This window comes from Pongo abelii, chromosome 7 (genome assembly GCF_028885655.2).
Source record: "Pongo abelii isolate AG06213 chromosome 7, NHGRI_mPonAbe1-v2.0_pri, whole genome shotgun sequence".
NCBI classification, from domain to species: Eukaryota; Metazoa; Chordata; class Mammalia; order Primates; family Hominidae; genus Pongo; species Pongo abelii.
In genome coordinates, this window is record NC_071992.2 from 151316478 (window position 1) to 151339062 (window position 22585).

Here is a 22585-nt window from a genome sequence, read left to right on the forward strand (position 1 = left end):
GTTTGCACAAAACCTCAAGGTGAGTCAGAAGTGAGAGCTTAGGGCCAACCTGGGTCTTTCCTGGGCATGAGCACAGCCCCACACATGCATGTGACCTTCTAGATTCCCAGGAACTTTGCTAAGCCCCCATTGGACATCTCATTCCCCTATTTTCCTTTTTTAAGTTGGTCAGCCTATTGTTTGTCCCAACTGTGATTACTGCCTCAGGCAGCTACCATGTTTAACAATTGCCACTAAATATTTTTCACAAATGCCCACTGGGAAAGCTCTGAGTCAGTCAAATAAAGACAAGTTCTGCAAATAAAGTTTTCCAGTGAAATACCACAGAGGCCAAATAGTCTCAGTCTTTTCAAAATGAGCATTTGGAAGAGCTTCAGTCCCATTCTACTGCCTTCCAGTGGCTTGCAGGCTGCTGTTTTTCACTGTGATTTAGGGCTGTTGGTTTTCAAGTGTGGTATGGAGCAGAGGAATGGGGGAATGGAAATAGGGCAGGTTAAGATTCTACGTGGCTCACGTTAAAAAAATAATAATAAGATTCAGCCACTTGAGTAAATGCTTCCCGGCTTGCTACAAGCCTTTGTTTAAGAGTCCTGAAAAAGTTGATTTTGGCAATTCTTGCCAGTGTTCTTGTGGCTTTTATGGAAGAGTGGATTTTTCGAGGTCCTTACCTCACCATTGCCACTGATGTCATCCTCCAAAATAATTTTTAGGAAAAATTAACTTGCATTTTTTGCATTGTGTGTAATACTCCCTTTCTTCTCTCCTCAAATATTCAGTAAATTCCTCCAGAGAGTCACATACCTCATACAAGTAAGTTTCTTTGTGCAAATCAAGAGGAAGGGTCAAGGGTCCCATCTAGGGCAAGAGGGTACAATACAGGGACAAGAAGCAGGAAAGCAGGAAAGTAAGAACTTAGAGCCAGGGACAACGAAGAAAACAAAAACTCTTCTTTACTTCCTCCCTCACTCTTCTCCTAAGTCCCTAAAGAGATTGCAATGGAGGTGAAGCTTAAACACATTTCACTTAAATTTCAAAAGACTGAGAATAAGGCAGATATCTTGGAATTTACCAAAAGAATATTTGCTGAGTACACACTGCAGCCAGGGACTGGGTGTCCAGAGATGAGTACAACACAGGGTTTTCTTTTGAACACCTCTTGGCTTAGTGGAGAAATAAAGATCTGTGATTATGACAGATGAAATCTCACTGAAAATTCAGTCACTTAACACCACAAATGTTTATTTTTCACACACATCACTTTCAGATGCAGGGTGTGTCAGGGCGGGTCCCTCACAGACATTCAGAGACCCAGGTTCCTCCAATCTTCTGGCTCCGTTCTTCTCTGGGTCCTTGGAATTCTCTCCATTCAGTTTGATAGAGAGGAAAAGGAAGTCAGAATTGTGACTGGGAGGGCACAGTGGGTCAACTCAGATGTGTACTTCACTTGCTCATATTCCCGTGGCCTGAACTCAGTCATGTGAACACACTGAATTGCAAGCGAGGTTGGAAATGCAGTTTTTGTGCTCTGGGAGAAGAAGAGAGCACGGATGCTGGTGCATACCAGCAGTCTCTGCCACCTAAGTCAGGCACATACATGGCTGTGATGCAAGCTTGGAGGGGCCAAGTGTCCTATGAGAGGGATCATGGGCAAGTTGGTGGGAGTTTCTGAGTGAGGAGGGGCAACTTCTAACTGAGAGCCCTGGGAACATTTTCTGGAGCAAACCATCCTCTTAGCTAGGCCTCAGTGGCCCAGGCTTTATGGTGTAGACAGGGGGTAAATGTGGGTGGCGTGGGCTTCACATTCAGCTTAGGTATCATCTTCTCTAGATGAATTAAGAATCCTCCCTGACTGATCGTGGCAGCCAGGCCTCGGCAATATTAAAGTAATTTTAATTGTTTCTTTACTTGTGCATCAGTTTTCAGACTCTGTCAGTTGCAAGGGATAGAAATAAAGTAGCTTAAGCAAAGAGGGGCTTTATCATGTAAATGGTGTTGCATTAGGCTACCATAAAGAGACAGAAATCCACAAATACACATGAACAGGGTCACTTTGATATAAAGAAGCATTGATTGTAACAAGGGATTAGAGTAATGAGGCATTGGCTTGGAAAAAGCAAGAGAACTGAAAGGATATAGCGCTAGCTGATATAAGGAGCAGCCATCACTCCTGAGGCTGAGATCAGAACTGGGTTGGAAGTCGCTTGGCTGAAGCTTACTGAAGAGCAGAAAGTTGCTGCCATGCCAGTGTTACTGGAAACAAGCCCTCCAGAACTTGCCAGAAATCTCTGCTCTCAGGGTTTCAAGGAAAGGTGCTCACAGGGAGGTGTCTCACCAGTGGCACTGTGCTGCAAAGTCACCTGAGGGCTGCCAAGGGATGCTGCTGCACCCTGCAGGAGCCAGGCACTGGGGAAGCCATCTGTGCTGCTGGAGCTAGACCCAGAGGGAAGCTGTGTGTGTCCTAGGAGTTGGCCCAAGTTGTATCCTGGGACCAGGAGGAAAAAAAAAATTCACTCCCTCCTGTAGTGTCTCTCCAACCCCCTCTACTGATAAATCTTAATGTTATACCAACTGGCAAAGAGAAGGGTATTGAAAAGATCCGGGTCTATTTTTGCAGAGTAGGTAATGGAGAAGACATTTGATGCTGAAAGGCAATAGATAGATGATTGGCACAGTAATCAGTGGAGATTCGTGACCTCCAGGTAAGGCTGGATCCAGGGTAGTTTAAAGACATAATAAATAAACCTTCTTTTCACCTCTTTGTTCCACTTGTCTTTTCTGGATTTCATTTCACAGGCAAGTTCTTTCCTATGAGTTGGGCTAGGCAGCTTTTGGCAGCCCTAGGCTCGCGGCTTCTCAGCTTAGGCACGTCATAGGAAGAGAACTTTTCTGTCTGCGTATCAATCCCATGGAGGAATCTAACTGGCCCCACTTGGGCTGCAACCCATCTCTGAACCAATAGCTGAGGCTTCGTCAGACTGAGTCATTTGCCTTTGCTAATGCGTACCATGACTGATGAGCCCACCAGGAACACTCAGAAAAGAGGAGTCCTCCCAGGAGCCAGTAATATGGACTTTACAAGGCCAACACTGCACTCCCGATCCTCCTCACCTCACCTCACCCATAGGTTCCTCCATTTTACTTACTAGCACCACCATCCTTCTCGTTGCTCAGGCTCCATACGTTGGGGTCATCTTGCTGTATCTTTTGTCTTCACACTTCACACCTGATTGGACAGGAAAGTCTCCTGCCTCTGCTTCCACTGCTGCTCCCTGCCTATCCGCCACTGTCTCTGATTAGATGCTTGCCACAGCCCCCAGACAACTCTTGCCTCTGCCTTTGCCCTCGCTTGTCTATTCTCTTCACCGTAGTCAGTTTCTGTGAATTTGTAAGCCAGCACCTATGTCCTGTAAATTTTAAGTCAGGCCATGTCACTGCTCTGCTCTAAACATTCCAAAGGCTCCCACATCCTCTTGGTGTCTAGACAAGTCTAGAAAAGATACACAAGGATTAGTGAAGCAAACCATATATGAGTCAGCCTGCTGGGGCGATTCAGACCTTCATCTCCATAGCACTGAGGTCCTCAGTTGCTTTGTCCTCATCAGGGTTTGGTTGGTGGGATTTCTGCAGCTACTCTTGGTCTTGGAGACACCAAGACCTCCAATTGTTCCACCTGCCTTGCTCCTCTTAGAATGAATTCCTGAAGCACAGCTTCCTGCCTCTATGGTAGAACAAACCTACTTCTTCATGTCAATTAGTGTATTAGTCTGTTCTTGTACTCCTATAAACACCTCCTGGAGACTGGGTAATTTATAAAGAAAAGAGGTTTAATTGGCTCACGGTTCTGCAGGCTGTACAGGAAGCATGACTGGTGAGGCCTCAGGAAACTTGAATCATGGTGGAAGGGGAAGCAGGCAGGTCTTAGTGGTCAGAGCAGGAGGAATAGAGCAAACAGGGAGGTGCTACCCACTTTTAAACAACCAGATCTCATGGGAACTCACTCACTATCACCAGAACAGCAAGGGGGAAATCTGTCCCCATGATCCAATCACCCTCCTCCAACATTGGGGATTACAATTCGACATGAGATTTGAGCAGGACGCAAATCCAAACCACAACAATCAGAATCATTCACCCTCTGTCTGTATGCTAATGACTTACCTGGTAACAAGACCCAGACCCTCACCAGTGTGAGTCTGAGCTTCTGGTCACCATGTCACCAAGCTCTTTTCAGGCTATAGCTGTTGCCCTTTACCATCAACAGTTAACCATTTACCATCAACATAGGGTTTGGGGAGTACCAAGGAAATTCTGAGTGGATCATCTGGGTGCTAAGTTTATTTACACCCGTTCCCATTGCATAACAACAGCTCTACCCCTTCTAATGATTATAACCAATGACACCCCTGCCAGGATGATGACGCCGTTCTTTGCCTGTTGGTCTCTTGAAATGAAGATGCTTAAGTATTAGGGTGGTGGACAAATCATAAAATTTAATAGGACTGTCGCTGTGTGGTGGAAGCACTTTCTCTGAAAGCCAAGACCTCCAATCCACAGACCCCAGAACAGTGGGAACAGGAAGCGCATAATCCCCCAGTAGGTTACTGAGAGTGATGGTAAGTGGGGTCACTCATCCTTCCACCTCTTGGTTTCCAAACCTATGGTTTGGGACTCTAGTTGTATAAGACTGTTGATTTAGAGTACATGCTGCATTCTGGGAGATGGTGCCTCGTCCTAACGGGACATTCTTTTCAAGTTGGTATCTAAAACAGGCTGTTCCACTGCTCAGTCAGACCAGCAGCTGCAAAGTGATGTGGTATATAATAAGACTGGCAGATCTTGTGGTTAGTGCCTACTAATGTATCTGTTTAGGTCCAAGGTGATGTTATACAGGTCTACATGCCAGTAGATCAAATACTTTGTAAGTCCTCATGTAGTGGTATTGGCTGAGTGGTATTGACTTACGAGGACAGGTAAAGTCATACTTGGAATATGTGTGTTGATTGCAGTGGAGATAAATTGGTGTTCCCTCCAAGTGGAAGGGGTCCAATATGGTCAATTTGCCATTAAGAGGCTGGTTGGTTTCCTTGAGGAATGATGATGTATCAGGGGTTCCATGTTGTTCTCTGTTGTCCATGTCTTTATCAGATTGGTGAGTCTATCAGATACAATTGAGCCCATTCATAGCCGTAATTCCTGCCACCATAACTGCTTCACTTAGGTACCCATTGTTCCATTAATGAATGGCTGGTAACATAGTCTGAATGACATCAATGGGCTGAGTCATTCTGTCTGCTTGTTTAGTGCTTCATCTGTAGTGAATATTCTTTGTTGTCTCCTTGGCTGTCATCTGACTTTGCCATTCATCATGACAATTGTGCTCAACTTGCTTCTGGTGGAAAAGTACCACCACCCAGCCCCTATTATTTCAAGATCCTATTATTTCCATTTTGCCAGGGAGCCCAGATATGTAACAGCATTTCCTATCCTCCGCCATACCTTCAGGACTACAGAGGAGAGCCACCATTGGGCTTTGTAATGATGCTGCTGTTCCTCTAATGAAGAGTCTTTCAGGCCCTCCCATGATGCATAGTCATCTGGTGGGGTTCTAGTCTTAAATAGTATATATGCTTTAGCATGGCCATTTCTATGAGCCTTTTGATTTATTCTTCTTCCAGCTGCCACATTTCAAGTACTCAATAGCTGCATGTGGTTACTCCCTGACATATTGAACGGTGCACCTCTCTGGAATCCCAGTTCACCCCTGGCGAATTTTTCACAGTTGCATGGCTACTTTGCAGGAAACCATGAGTGTTCCATTTGCTACCAGCAACGGGTCCTCTTTGTTGGCCAGCAGATGATACAGATTCAAAGTTTCCTTTTAGAATCTGCTTTCTTAGATCACCCCTTATATGAATAGGAGTGTGTCATTTAGGAATCAAGCTTTGAGATAGAGATTTGAATATAGGAAGTTCTCTTGCTGTCTCCCTCTCTCCTATTATATTTTGTTCTGACCTATTTGAGAGTAAGTTGTAGATACAACGCCTATCTCTCTCTGAATATGTCAGTTTGCATTTCCTGAAATCAGGGCACTCTTTTACATAACCTACAGTGTAAACATCAAAATCAGAAGACTAACATTGATGCAATGTTATCATTGTACTCTTCTATCCACTGTCTCCATAATGCCCTTAGTAGCAAAATACAATCCAGATCTCTCATTGCATTCAGGCTACATTGCTGTAGCCTCCTTTAATCTGGGACACTTCCTAAGTCTTTATGACACTGACTTTTTTTCTTTTTTAATAAAATTATTATTTCTTTTTGAGACAGGGTCTTGCTCTGTTGCCCAGGCTGAAGGAGTACAGTGATGCAATCATAGCTCATTGCAGTCTCGAATGCCTAAGTTCAAGCAGTCTTTCCATTTCAGTCTTCCAAGTAGCTGAGACTACGGGCATGTACCCCCACACCCAGCTAATTTTTAATTTTTTTGGTAGAGATGGGGTCTTGCTATGTTGCCCAGGTGGGTCTTGAACTCCTTGCCTCAAGCTGTCCTCCCTGCTTGGCCTCCCAAAGTGTTGAGATTACAGGCATGAGCCACTGCACCAGACTGACATTGACATTTTTGAAGGGTGCAAGACAATTATTTTGTAGATTTTTCCTCAATTTGCCTGGTGTTTCCTTGTGATTAGATTAAGGTTTCTTTTTGACAAAAAAGACCACAGAAGTGATGCTTTATTCTTCACTGTGCTTCATATCAGAAGGCACATGATGATTTTTTTTCAATAATTGGGGATGTTAACTTTGATCACTTGGTTAAGGCAATTTCTGCCAAGTTTGTCTGCTCCAAAGTTGCTATTCTGGGGAGATTATTAGAAACTTAGGTAATTATCTTGTTACCTTCAACTTTTACCACTAGTTTTAGCATTCATTGAGTCTTGCCTATCAATTCTGTCTTGTTTGAATGTTAATATTTTAGGTCATTTATTACACTTTTTACTTGAAGATAACTTTTAGAAAAAGAAACTGCTGTAGATATTTTCCTAATTCTAATAAAATCTGCGTCATCTTTATACTACTGAGATATTAAAATCTAGAGTGAGGTCATAGGCAATGGGTTAACTATCACAAAGTTGATCAGGATGACTTTTCCTATTTATGGAAATTTATGGGACTCACCTACTTATGGCAAACACAGATGACAGCTTTAAGTGAATGAACATGGTTCTCTATAATTAAGCATTCTAGCACATGTAGCTTCATATAACAAATATTTATAGTCCCAAGGTTACAAGTTGATGACCCTTGGAATCATTAATATTATTGGAAATAATATCCCTTGGTAAATAGGTATAGGTAAAAATGTAACCTGATGACTCAGCTACAAAAAAGTATAAATTTAACTTAACTTTGATAATTGCTATATAAATATTTGCAAACTTTTTCTTTGTCTTTTTTTTTTTCCTAAATAAAAGGTAAAGGTTAATCCAGCACTTCAAGTTTTCAAAAGGATTTGGGTTAACAGCTTCTCGTTAAGATTCTTAGTAAAGAGCAACGTTTGTGGTGTCTAGTTGTACTTTAGTTTTAATCAAACTTTAAACATAAGAGCTAAAGAAAACTCATTTCTACCCTTTTCAGAGATGGTAAAATTTGTTTAATAAATTGAATGAAGTAAGTATATGGCAGAAATTGACTCTGATAACATTTTCAAAAGACCTCAATGCTGCCACTGTGGGAATGTTATGTGGGTTGCCACAGTGCTTGGTGAGCTAACTCTTTTCTTGGCAAATTGGTAGTAAGCTCAGCTTCTCAGAACCGTTAGCAGCAGGAACAAAAGAATGAATAATCGGGCCTCTTTGACTTGCCCTGATGGAGAACTAAGTGAGAATAGCTACGTAGAAGGGAACAGAGCATTTCCTGTAGTTGCCAGGTCCAAGGACGGTCTAGCTTCAGGTACAGCTAGATCCAGGGGTTCAGTTGAAGCCCTCAGAGCTCTCTTTCTTTCCATGTCTTTTCTTGGCTTTGTTCTGCAGGTGGCCTCTCTCCATATGCTGGGTGTATTAATTTCTTAGGGATGCCAAAACAAATTATCACACACTGGGTGGCTTAAAACCAGAGACTTTCTCTCACAGTTCTGGAGGCTAGAAGTCCTAAATCGAGGTGTGGACAGAGCCACACTCCCTATGAAGACTCTAGGGGAGGATTCTTCTTTGCTTCTTCCTGGCTGTGGTGACTCCCAGCAATCCCTGGCTTTCCTTGGCTTGTAGACGCATCACTCCAGTCTCTGCCTTCATCCTCACATAGTCTCTTCTCTGTGAGTATCTGTGTCTTCTTCTCTTATAAGGAATACCAGTCCCACTCTAATCCAACAGTAAACTTCATCTTAGGTTCACTAATGCCATCTACAAAGACCCTATTTCCAAATAAGCTCATATTCCGATGTTCCAGGTGGACACAAATTTTGGGGACACGTTGTTCATTCTACTGTACTGGGCTTTTTATTATCATCTGCATACCCCCAGTGCCTAGCCGGGGCATATAGTTGGTACTCAAAATGTTTGCTGAATTGAATTGACTTGATTTCGAACAGAAGTGTGCTGAAACCACATAAAGATGGTATCAGAGAGAGGGTGGATTTATTCTCTGGTCTTCTGCTCCTGTGGACCCTGGCAGAAGATACCTCATGTCTCAAGCTGATGGAACATGCCTGCTCGTGGGGCTTTGCCTGCTCTCTCTGACCTTGCTGGGTGCTTCAGGTTTTAGGGTATTTTCTTGCTGGGCTGCCAGGAGAATGCAAAGTAAGAAAAGAGAGAAAGTGACAAGCCACTAGACAGAGTGCTTCAGGGGCCAGCCCTCAGAACTTTTCCCTTTTTTCCCAACAGCTCATCTTCTTCAACTGGCTTTGAACCTAATGCGGTTTGAAGCTTGGAGGCGTATTCATTCCCCTCCTGCTCATTTCCTATCCTCTGAGTCACTAAGGCTTATCTGTTTTCCCTCTAGAATGCCTCCCGAGGGTTTCTCCTCTTCTCAACTGACTAGTTCAGTCCTGAGGATATCTTCTCATGGAATCTCCTGCTTTCAATCTCTCTTTTACCTCAAACCATCTTTCCTGTGGTCCCCAGGGAGATCTTTTTTTTTTTTTTTTTTTTTTTTTTTTTTTGAGACGGAGTCACACTCTGTCGCCCAGGCTGGAGTGCAGTGGCACGATCTCGGCTCACTGCAAGCTCTGCCTCCTGGGTTCACGCCATTCTCCTGCCTCAGCCTCCCGAGTAGCTGGGACTACAGGCGCCCGCCACCACACCCGGCTTATTTTTTTGTATTTTTTTTTTTTTTTTTAGTAGAGATGGGTTTTCACCGTGTTAGCCAGGATGGTCTTGATCTCCTGACCTCGTGGTCCACCCGCCTCAGCCTCCCAAAGTGCTGGGATTACAGGCGTGAGCCACCACGCCTGGCCCCCCAGGGAGATCATTCTTAAACAAAGGCCCAAGTAGGGCTCCTTCCCCAAAGCCCCAGTTGCTTCCTTCTGTGGCCCAACTAAGCTCAAGTTCATAAGACACTCCTCCAGCTCCTCAGAGATCTGGCCTTCACCTGCTTTTGTAGCCTCATGCTCACTTCATCCTCAAGCTTCAGCTCAATGTAACCCGGGTCTAAGTCCTGTTCCCTGTTCCTTCCCTGGCTGCCCCAGTTCTTCAAGGCATGGTGCAAAGAGTGGGCTGTTTTCCTGATGTCCCAACACCAACTTGGTCCCTCTTTTGTGTTCCTGGAGAATGTTGATGGTCTTTTTGTTGGTTACTGAATTTATACTTACAAAAATGTTGTGGCTTTCTCTTCAGCAGAGGGACCTTGTATAGTAGGTGGATAGTTTGTAAAAAGTAGAGTTTGGGACTGATTTGGATGTCAGTCTTGGCTTTGCCACCTACACTGTCTGCGGCCTTCTTCAAGGGCTTTAACCTCTTCCAGGCTGCAGGTCCTTGTTGGGATATGGGGGTAGTGGCCCCTGTTGTAAGGATTCATTTTTGTATTCACATACCCATAGCCCTACTAGACCATGGGATCTTGAGGCAGAGTCTGGGTTTGATTAAACTCCAGGTGCTTATTTATTCCCACAGAACTTGTCCTGCTCACATATGCCAGCTAGAAAGGGAACTGGAGACTGATGAACCTACGGTGGGGCCATGGCATTTGGCTACCTTGCTCCTGCTACCTCTGTCAGTGGGTCCCAAGTCTGGCATATTCTTGCCCACTTTTGCAATGACCTCTATGTGAATCCAGGTCTCTGTGGGGGCACAGGGTGTCACAAGGTAGATGACCTACCCCCTACAGCTCTACCAAGCATGCTCTTCCATGCTCTCTTTCATCTGACTTTGCATGTTCTCTCATTGTTCTTGTCTTAGCCTGAGGGTAGACCACTGGCCTCTTCAGACATGGTCCCAGCACCTGCTCCTTCAATCTAGAACCTCCCCTGGGCCTTGGGGTTGAGCAGGTTGTCCCAGTTCTTCCTTTGTGTTGGGCTTCCTTGTGGTTCTCTTTCCTGCCAGGGGACCTTTTGTGACCATCTTAGTTTACAAGAGAGGTTCCAATAGCATTGACTCTTCAAAAGGAATGTGTGGGAATTTCTGGTCTCCTTGTCTCTTGGCGAATGAGCATCTCTCCCAAGCCTTGTCTACAGAGGAGGGGCACTTGGAGAGACAACCTTTGTGATGTCACCAAATAGTCGTTATATTTTTTCCTCCAGGGACACATTTATATTACAAAGAGGGGCCACAAAAGTGACCATTTGTAGAACAAAGAGGATTTGCTTTAAGCTCTTTCTGAATCCATCTAGACCAGGAAGCAAGGCCACTTTTTCAGAGGGAGTCTCTCTTTTTTCAAGATCTACTGCAGGATTTCTCAAAGTTTAAAGCATTTATGAATTGCCTGGGTATCTTGCTAAAATTGAGTAGTTCTGGGGAGGGGCCTGAGATATCCCACATGTTTAACAAGCTTCTGGGTGACAACCTTGGTGCCTGTCCTCGGACTAAGCTTCAGAAACTAGGGTCTGGCTACACCAACAACAACTAAGTGTATCCCCAACACTTAGTATTAGTCACCTGGTAAACAGTGGGCATTGGGTAAATTGTTACTGGGTGGATTAAATCATTAATTCATCCTAATTGTAATGTTCACAATAAAAAACCATTCATTGAGCTTTTAGTATCTTCCAGACACTGTGATTTACATCAGTTCCCACAAGAGCCTGGTGAGGGACTTGTAATCATCACTTTCATTGGCAGATGAGAAAACCAAGGCTCAGAGAGGTTGAGTGGTTGTCCTGGTGATGAAGCAAGAATGTGAACCCACAGCCTGGGCCCTGAACATCTGTCTTATCCGGACTCTCTATAGGAGGGCATAGAGGTTATACTTCTGCATCCCTTGCCAACTCTACAAGTAGCTTTGAGTATGTTGCAGGTGATTGATAATTTCTCTTATTTAATTAATGAATTACACTTATCTTCAAGTTAATGTCAAAATACTTTAAAGTAGAAAATGTTGTCATTTTTCTCTAAGCATAGATTTCAGGCCAGGTGCAGTGGCTCATGCCTGTAATCCCAGAACTCTGGGAGGCTGAGGTAGGCAGATCACTTGAGCTCAGGAGTATGATACCAGCCTGGGCAATATGGCAAAACCTCGTCTCCACTAAAAATACAAGAATTAGCCAGGCATGGTGGTGCACACCTCTAATCTCAGCTACTTGGGTGGCTGAAGCAGGAGAGTTGCTTGAACCCAGGAGGTGGAGGCTGCAGTGAACCAAGATCGCACCACTGCATTCCAGCTTGGGCAACAGAGTGAGACCCTGTCTCAAAAAAAAAAAAAAAAAAAAGCAAAAAGCATAGCTTTCCAAGTGATCAAGGGAGAAAAAACCCTTTAGAATAGGAATTGTTACTTGAGTGCTTGGAGAAGCATGATAGTTTCTGAAAAACTTTTGAATTGTATGCAGCATTTTGCTATATATTATGTGGGTGCATTTTCTGGTGGACTGAATCCATAGATTTCATCAGACTTTCAGTGGTTATGTGACTTCAGAAGAGCTAAGGACAACTCTTTCAGGTAATTAAAATTATATCAAGGATTATGCTTATGTATATAATTTACTCTTCAGAATTGTTACATAGAGGAAATAATTTTGCATGTGTGACCCCCCAAAAAAAGGGCAGAATTGCTGAAGATTTGTTGACCTGATTATGAACTGCTGAGTAGGTCAGGCACTGTGACCTCGTTCTTCTAGTTTCTCTCAGATCCTTCTCAAATAATTCAAGTCTTATCTCTTACTACATTCTGTTCATTATTGATTCTCTGAAGGCTGGGTCAGTGTCTGGCACAGAGCAGGACAATTAAAATGCTGGAGAGATATCTGCTCTCCCATGTTTATTGTGGCACTATTCACAATAGCCAAGACATAGAATCAACCTAAGTGTCCATCAATGAATGAATGGATAAAAAAAATGTGGTATATATACACAATGGAATATTATTCATCCATACAAAATTAAATCCTGTCATTTGCAACAACATAGATGGAACTGGAGGACATTATGTTAAGTGAAATAAGCCAGACGTGGAAAAACAGATATCATATATTCTTACCAACTTATGGGAGCTAAAACAAATTGAACTCATGAAGATTGAGTAGAATGATGATTACCCGAGGCTGGGAAGGGTAGTAGGTGGAGGATATAAAGGTGGAGGTGGAGGATATAAAGGAGATGGTTAATGGGTATAAAAATACAGTTAAATAGAAATAAGATTTAGCTTCAGTAATGCAATAAGGAGACTGTAGCTAACCATAATCTATTGTATATTTCAAAGTAACTAAAAGAGTAGAATTCAAATGTTCCTAATACAAAGAAATGATAAATGCTTGGTGTGATGGATACCCCAGTTACCCTGATTTGATCATTACACATTGTATGTTTGTATCAAAATATATGTACCCCATAAATATGTGCAACTATTATGTAACCACAGTAATTAAAAATAAAAAATTTTAAAAAGACAAAAATGTTGGTGGAACTGTTAAGCTTGAGTAGGTTAGCCTTTCTTTAGAATTTGATATCCCACCAAAAATGAGGATATCCTGTGCTTCCTATGAGCCTGTGATGGTGGCGAGATGAAGTTGCCATCTCTTAGATCGCCACTAGACTGTGCTATTGGTCTGCAGTAGGGTCCCTCTGTTGCCTCTATCTGCTCTGTGATGATCCGTTATTCAAAAGGGTGGTGCAACCAACAGTTAGACTTACTGTGTATAATGTTACACAAAAATGATCAATGCATTTTGCATCTGTGCACAGGGCAGATGATTAGCTGCATTCCACCTCCCTTGTACCTGTTCTTGCGTGATGGTACCTGCAGGACTGAACACCACCTTGCCTATGCCGTGAGTCACAGATTCATTGTGAAAACCCACAGGCTGCTGCCAACTATTTCAAAGGGATATGTCTTCCTTGCTCCATATGCTTCATCATGAGGTGGATGAAAAATGATCCCTCTGGCGAAAGCTGCACCTATTTTCAGTCTCAATTTTAGTTTGGCAACATTAGATTGTATAACTTACAAGAGTGTCCCTGAAGGGGCGTGCAGGACGTTTTAAGTGTGTGGGCAGCAGCGGGAGGCAGACCTGTGGCCACCCCTGGCTAGGGTGGAAGTGATGAAAGTCGCCTCTGAGGCTGCTCCCAGCATCCCTCTTCCCCCACTGTGGCCCTGCCACCTGCCCAAAGCCCGCCTTCCTTGGGTCCCTTGCTCTAGACTGCCCCTAGGCGGCAGTGTCGCATAACGGAAAGCGCTCCGGAGCTTTCGGTTCTAGCTAATGCTGGTTCTGCCTGGAACTTGCACTGTGTGATTTTAGGCAACTCACTTCCCATCTCAGGCCTCTGTATTCTCCTCTGTAAGACAGGGACACTAATAGCCACTCTGTCAGGGTATGTGAGGCTCTTCCTACACTGTGATATGCTTTTCAAGTGGGAGGCCCTTCGAGGAACTGGGAAACCTATGTTCTAGGTCTTGATTTGCCTTGCGGCGTTCAGCAAATCTCTTAACCTTTCTGGGCCTAAAATCACTGATTTGTAAAAGACAAGGTTAGAGCAGATGATGCTTATCTTAGTCCATTGGGCTGCTAGAACAAAATATCGTAGGCTGGGTAATTTATACGTAATAGAACCTTCTTTCTCACAGTTCTGGAAGTGAGGAACTCAAAGATTAATGCACCAGCAAATCTAGTGTCTAGTGAGGGCTCTTTTCTGCTTTACAGATGAGGCCTCTTGCTGAGTCCTTTCAGGGTGGCAGGGGAAAATAGTTCCCTTTCACCTCTTTATTTTTTATTTATTTATTTTTATTTTTTAAATTTTATTTTACTTTAAGTTCTGGGATATGTGCAGGCTTGCTACAAAGGTAAACGTGTGCTATGGTGGTTTGCTGCACCTATTAACCTGTTACCTAGGCATTAAGCTCCACATGCACTAGCTATTTGTCCTGATGCTTTCCCTCCTCTTCCCACCATCCCCCTTCCTCCCCGCCTACAGGCCTTGGCGTGTGATGTTCCCCTCCCTGTGTCCATGTGTTCTCATTGTTCAGCTCCCACTTATGTGGTGTTTGGTTTTCTGTTCCTGTGTTAGTTTGCTGAGGATAATGGCTTCCAGCTTCATCCATGTCCCTGCAAAGGACATGATCTCATTCCTTTTTATGGCTGCGTAGTATTCCATGGCCTTGCACCTCTTTATAAGGTCACTAATCCTGTTCACGAGGACTCTGCCCTCATGACTTAATCAGCTCCTAAAGGTAACATCTCATTTTTAAAAATTTTTAAATTTATTTTTATTTTTATATTTCAATAGTTTTTGTATAGGTGGCTTACAGTTACATGAATAAATTATTTAGTGATGATTTCTGAGATTTCAGTGCACTTGTCACCGAAGCAGTGTACACACTGTACCCAATGTGTAGTCTTTTACCTGTCACCTTCTTCCCACCCTTCCTCTTGAGCCCATAAAGTCCATTATATCACTCTTATGCCTTTGCCTCCTGATAGCTTAGCTCCCATTTATAAGTGAGAACATACGGTATTTGGTTTTCCATTCCTGAGTTACTTCACTTAGAATAATGACCTCCAACTCTGCCCAAGTTGCTGCAAAAGCCATTATTTCATTTTGTTTTATGGCTGAGTAGTATTCCATGGGGCATATAAACCACATTTTCTTTATCCAGTCATTGGTTGATGGATATTTAGGTTGGTTCCATATTTTTGCAATTGTGAATTGTGCTGCTATAAACATGCATGTGCATGTGTCTTTTTCATATAATGACTTATTTTCCTTTGGGTAGATACCTACCCATTGCCAGGATTGCTGGACTGAATGGTAGTTTTGCTTTTAGTTCTTTAAGGAATCTCCATACTTCCCACCAGCACTGTAAAAGTGTCCCCTTTTCACCACATCCATGCCAACATCTATTATTTTTAATTTTTAAAATTATGGTCATTCTTGCAGGAGTAAGATGGTATCTCATTGTGGTTTTAATTTGCATTTCCCTGATAATTAGTAATGTTGAGCATTTTTTCATATGTTTGTTGGCTGGTTGTATTTCTTCTTTTTTATTTTCTATTCATGTCCTTTGCCCACTTTTTGAAGGGATTATTTGCTTTTTTCTTGCTGATCTGTTTGAGTTCCTTGTAGATTCTGGGTATTAGTTCTTTGTCAGATGCATAGTTTGAGAATATTTTCTCCCACTCTCTGGGTTGTATGTTTACTCTGCTGATTATTTATTTTGCTGTGCAGAAGCATTTTAGTTTAATTAGTTCTAATTTACTTTTATTTGTGTCACATTTGCTTTTGGATTCTTAGTCACGAATTCTTTGCTTAAGCCAATGTCTGGAAGTTTTTCCAATGTTATCTTCTAGAATATTTATGGTTTCAGGTCTTAGATTTAAGTCTTTGATCCATCTTGAGTTGATTTTTATATAAGGTGAGAGATGAGGATCCAGTTTCATTCTTCTGCTGTGGCTTGCTAGTTATCCCAGCACCATTTATTCAACAGGGTGTCCTGTCCCACTTTATGGTTTGGTATGCTTTGGCAAAGATCAGTTGGCCGTATTTGGCTTTATTCTGGGTTCTCTAATCTGTTCCGTGGGCCTACATGCCTATTTTTATACCAGTACCATGTTGTTTTGGTGACTATAGCCTTGTAATATAATTTGAAGTCTGGTAATGTGATGCCTCCAGATTTGTTCTTTCTGCTTAGTATTGCTTTGGCCAGCAGGCTCTTTTTTTTGGTTCCATATAAATTTTAGCATTTTTTTTCTAGTTCTGTGTAGAATGATGATGGTATTTTGATGAGAATTACATTGAATCTGTAGATGCTTTTGGTGGTATGATCATTTTCACAATATTGATTCTATCCGTGTATGAACATGGGATGGGTTTCCATTTGTTTTATGTCATCTATGATTACTTTCAGCAGTGTTTGGTGGTTTTCCCTGTAGAGATCTTTTACATCTTTGGTTAGGTATATTCCTAAGTATTTCGTTTTTATTTTTTGCAGTGGTTGTAAAGGGATTGAGTTCTTGATTTGGTTCTCAGCTTGGTTGCTGTTAGTGTATAGCAGTGCTACTGATTTTGTACATTGATTTTGTATCCTGAGACTTTACTGAATTTATTTATCAGATTCAGGAGCTTTCTGGGTGAGTCTTCAGGTTTCTCTAGGTATACAATCATATCATTGGTGAACAGTAACAGTTTGACTTCCTCTTTTCCAATTTGCATTCCCTTAATTTTTTTTCTCTTGTCTGATTGCTCTGGCTAGGACTTCCAGTACTATGTTGACTAGAAGTGGTAAAAGTGGTCATCCTTGTCTTGTTCCAATTCTTAGGGGGAATGCTTTCAATTTTTCCCCATTCAGCATGATGTTGGCTGTGGGTTTGTCATAGATGGTTTTTATTACTTTGACTTATGTCCCTTCTATGACAATTTTGTTCAGGGTTTTAATCTAGGGATGCTGAATATTATCAAATGCTTTCCCTGTGTATATTGAGATGATCATATGATCATAACTCTGTTTATGTGAGCAACACCTCTTAATGATATCATATCAGCGATTAAGTTTTAACACATGAAATTTGGAGGGACACAAATATTCAGACCATAGCACCACTTCAGGTCTTTTCCACGCTGCACTTCAACCTCTCCTGTGGTTGAAGCCTTAAGGCTGTGGTTACAGCCTTAACCTGGAAAATAATCGGGTAGACTAAAGAATACAGAAGCAAGTACACAAATGGGCAATCAGGATGACCTGGATTACTCCTGCAGCATAACTCATCTTTTACCAGGGGACAAAAATGCCAGGACAGTTTCTTTTCCTGGTCTGCTAGAGAGTTACTATTGCAGCTCTGAGACCACCCCACCCCCTCCAACCCCAGTGCCCAGCTTTTTCTAATACCCTCAGCCAATGTGAAGTCTTCTTGATTCTGTGCTTGTTCATTACACCTCACAACACAAAAATTATATTTGTCTTATGTGTGTCTTTGAGTCTTATTTTTTCCGTTTTTGCTACTCTTTTAGTGTGTCATAGATAAAACTTACTTTATATTGTCATTATCTGAACATTCCTGTTTCTCTATCTGTAAAGTGGATATCTATAATGGGACTGTCAGTCATTTCCATACTTTCAGCAGCTAACACAGTGCCTGGCACATGGTAATCACTTGAGAAGAGATTTTTAGATGAAAGAATGAGTAAGGAGAATAGATGACAGAAAGAATAAATGAATGAATGGGACATCTCTAATAACGGGGTTTCCAGCCCCATGGCAATGCTGCTGATTGGGACAGATTTTATGGCCTCATGCAATGTGTTAGGCTGCCTCCTTTACCGGATGAAAACCATCCTTTTTATACTGTCCAAACAATTGGTGTCAAGGTTGTACATTTGCAATCTCAGGCTCAGGTTTTTTTTTTTGGATGTTGTGTGTGTTCAAGTATAGACTTCATGTTCTCTTTTATTTTCCTTGAAGGTTAAACTTTTGCTTTTTTTCTTTTATAAAGGTGTTTTAAAAATCCCATCTTGAAGCTTTAAAGATTTTTCTCCCAGCAGCTAGATATGGATATATAAAATCCACCCACCTTACAAATGAAAATGATTGATACACATCAAAAGTGTTATCAGCATCGGATAATAAAACCCAGCTCAAGTCTCTCTTTAAAAAGCTCACTCTAGGAATTTAACTGAAAAGGCAGATTCCTTAGAGACTCAATGATAGGGAATTTAAGAATGAGGAGAGTTGGTAATGGTAAAGATAGTTACATTTGTTAACTTTTCAGGCACTTTATATGGGATACATTTTCTAATCCCCCTCACATTGCAAGACAACCAGCGTCAGCCCCAGTTTTGCAGGGAAGGAAACTTGATGCTCTGATATGTTAACCAGTGTGTCCAAAGTCATGCATGTCAGTTGGCATTACTGGTCTCTGATTAGGTTTCTGTGCGTGTAGCCTCCACATGAATGATCCCACCATCAAGAAACCCCATGAAAAGGGCTATTGGTAAGACTGTGACTTCATGCGAAAATTATGTGCATCTGTTGTTGCAGGCCTCTTTTGATTGCTTCTTGCACAAGGCTGAGTCCTGGTGCACCTTTGTCATCCACAGAAGAGTGAGGGCTGGCAAAGTGGGCAGACATGGGGTCAAATCCCAGCTTTTCCACTTATTAGCTGTATAGCTTTGGACAAATAACTCTCTTGGTTTTCCCATCGGTAAAATGGTGGTGATGATGTTGCCTGCTTCACAGGATTGTTTTGAAGATTGACATACTGAATAGAAAGTCCTTAGACATGTACCTGGATATAGGAGGTGCCCAGTAAATGTTAACTCAATAAATGGATGTCTTATTGAGAAATTAATGGTGTTTTGAATTTCCCCCTTTTGCTTTGTAATAGACTCCTCCCAACCCCACCTCTAGCCCTAAAGATACCTTGCTGTGAATTTACAAAGTCCTTCCCTCCCTCAGCGTACTCTGTTTTCATCTTCTGGAGATGCTCTTAATAGTTACATCTATGATGACTGTGAATATGAACAGCATTTTCTAGGGTTATACAGTGTGAAACCTCTACAATAGTTCCCCACCACCCCGAATCACTTAAGAAAAAAACAAAGCACTATTTTCCTTTTCCTAAAAGGAAGAGGAAGACTTCATGTCTGGGGGATTGCTCTCCCTTTTTCCAGGGTGGAACTGACCCATGGGTGGAGGCTCAGCCCTTTCCTGGTTGGGGTGGGAGTGGAAGCTGATTTTCCAGAGGAGAGAAGGACACAGGCTGAACCCTGGAAAAGCAGTGTTGAACTTCCTGAGCCACAAGGATGAATATGGGAGGGTGGGATGAGGGGGATGCCGAGGCAGTAAGACCTTGAGATGGGATACAGTGGGAAGGTTCTGGGTGGACTGAGCCCACTTGTGCTGTGGTGTGGGCTCTGGTTGACTTCTCCTGGTAAAGATCTCCAGGTTCAGGGGGAGTGTGGTCCCCAAGGAAGCCTTTCCCTTCAAATGGACCCTAAAGTACTTAACAGGGAGAACTGGGAGCTGCCACGGCAGCCTTGATAGACCAGAGACTCTTCCTCATGTTTTTGACTGTAAAAACCTCACATCACATGTGTTATGGTGTGTCTGTTAATAACATGAGATTTAGAGGCACAATACTTGAGTTGAAATCTTTCTCTATCACTACCTTGACCTTGGGCAAGTTAATCAGTTTCCTCATCAGTTGCATGGAAATGCTAACAGTGCCTAACCCAAAATGTCATGAGGATTAAATGAGTTAATACACATGAAATGGGCAGAACAGCAGGTGGTATACAGTAAGTGCTCAATAATGTGCCAACTATTTGCATCATTTTAGAGTCTCCAGGGAGATGGGAGGTCTCCCAGATTCCTCCACTCATTATCTGAGAATGGGTTCATTGCCAATCTTGGCTAATGAGGATGACATGAATTTATTTTTATTTAAAAATACATGAAAATATGCCATTTCTGGCACCAGAGTGTTAATGAAACCCTTCATAGACACTGCAGGTCTTGTCATCATCACTGGGGTGTGTGGTGTTCTGCAGGCCCAGGGCCTCAGCCACTGTCCTGCTTCAGACGCCATCATGAGGTGTTCTACAGCTCAGTGTTCTCCCATCACTCTCCCATCCCAGCTGTTATCTCAGCTGTTTTCTTGGTTTGTGGTTCTTTATTCCTTCTGAGCTATTCAGAAATGCTGTCCATTTTAGGCTCTGCTTTCTGACTCCTACACACAGGGCTTGGCCTCTTCCTATCTTCAGTCACTTCTTCCCCTTGATCTTCCCTGTTTCCCAAAGACCCAAGAAGTATCCTCCAAAGGCATCTTAGCCACAGAACACAGAGCTCGAGGCAAAGCTTACATGCCAGGGCTTTGTTGTGAAGTGCAAGCCCAGGGCAGCAAGAGAGCGTGAACAGAAGAAAAGTAGACAGGGGGAGAAAATGAAGGCAAGGATGCATCATGGAGCTACTGGAACTCCACAAGAAAACACGTTTTGGGGGCTGGATGTGGTGGCTCATACCTGTAATCCCAGCACTTCGGGAGGCCAAGGTGGGTGGATCACCTGAGATCAGGAGTTTGAGACCAGCTGTTCAACATGGTGAAACCCCGTCTCTACTAAAAATGCAAAAATTAGCTGGGCATGGTGGTGGGCACCTGTAATCCCAGCTACTCGGGAGGCTGAGGCAGGCGAATTGCTTGAACCCAAGAGGTGGTTGCAGTGAGCCAAGATCATGCCATTGTACTCCAGCCTGGGTGACAAAAGCAAAACTTGTCTCAAAAAAAAAGCAAAACACATTTGGTTACTTGGTCATGTAGGGTGTTGTTAGTGAACCACAACTCAGAACAATCCATCACGGGGAGGAAGGGACAGAATATAGCTGCTAGCTCCTTATCTCCTGCCTCTCATTGGTCAAAGTTTGCTTCAGGAGGGTTAACTCTTCTGTACTTTCCGATGTCATATGCAGGTGCTCTGGGGGCTGATGGAGAAACCAGACTCCACGACTCAGAGCACAGTCCTTCATCTTGCATCTTGAAGTGGCTGGGGGGCCAGACCTGGGCTTGTTCTGGTTGAATCTGAATGCCTGAGGTGTTTGGCTCCCGATGCAGAGGGTGTCATGGGGGATGCTGAGGACAGCTGCTGGTGTTAGGAGACGAGGCAAGGAGGGCAGTGCCAGGGTCGTCTTTAAGTGGCCAAGTTGTGTCCTGGGAGGCAGGCAGGTGGGATGAATGTGCATCTGGGTGCGGGAGCTGCCCTCCCGCTAGTGACTGAATGACCTAAGTTTAACTCCATCATGTGCCATCACTGTTGCAACATGTGGCTGTAAAATTCACTGTCCAAGGAAAGAGCATGATGGATGACGCCCTCAGGTTCTTATCTCCTTCACTTGAAAGGGACACATTTCTGCTCATCGTCTGTGGTCCTGTCAATGGCCTTACCCTTACTTCTCGTTAAGCTGAGAAATGTAGGGGGTCACCTGGAGGAGTCTTGTGATTGCTCCCTGTCTCTGCAACACCACCTCCAATTTCCCCTCTCCTGTCCTTCAGTGTTAGTTGTTTATATCAATACTCAGTATTTACATGACAGTGGTCCTGAAGATTCACCACTCCAATCTCTTGCTGTGGTTCCACGCTGCTGTCCTATTGGAACTGCCCCACATCAGGCTTCCTTCAGCTGTCCGCAGTCAAGTAGTACCCAATGCGTGGGTAGTAATTCTGGCCCCTTTCTTCTAGGTGTGAGACTCTTAATGAGGAACTTTGGCTGGAAGACTCCCTATTGGCCTATCCAAAATGTTCTTGTTAACTTTATTTTTTTCCAAAATATCAGAACTGCCAGGTCTTTCTCCTTTACAGGTGTTTCCTCCAACACATCTCTTTTACCTCTTGTAGCATACACTTCTCAGAGAACCGCAGCTAACACATGCTTCATGATACTTTGTAGATGTTTTCCAACTCTGAGCTAAGGAGTGTACTATACTTTCCTGTAGTTAAAAATTGTGTCATGTATTTCATTTAGTTTTCTAAGTTTTTACATGACCTAAAGTCACAAATGCCCTCAACCCATTTTATTTGCCTGAAGACCTTCCTCAGTGTATGTTTTGGCCCCTTCCCCAGTGTAGAGTGGGGCTCCTCCAGGCCTGGATATTGTGCTGTTTAGATCCTCCCTTTGCCTGCATTACATTTCCTATATTCCCCTTGACTTACTTTCTTGTATTGCTCCCGCGTAACCTCCAGTAGCTTTCCAAGAAAAGGTGCATACAGGATAACAAGGTAACTTCTTAGGCTGGGTGTGCAGGCTCACACCTGTAATCCCAGCACTTCGGGAAGCTAAGGTGGAAGGATTGCTTGGGAACAGGAGTTTGAGACCAGTCTGGGCAACATGGTGAGACCCCGTCTCTACAAAAATTAAAAAATGAAAAAAATTAGCTGGCTGTGGTAGTTCGTGCCTATAGTCCTAGCTACTATGGAGGCTGAGGTGGAAGGACTGCTTGAGCCCAGGAGTTTGAGGCTGCAGTG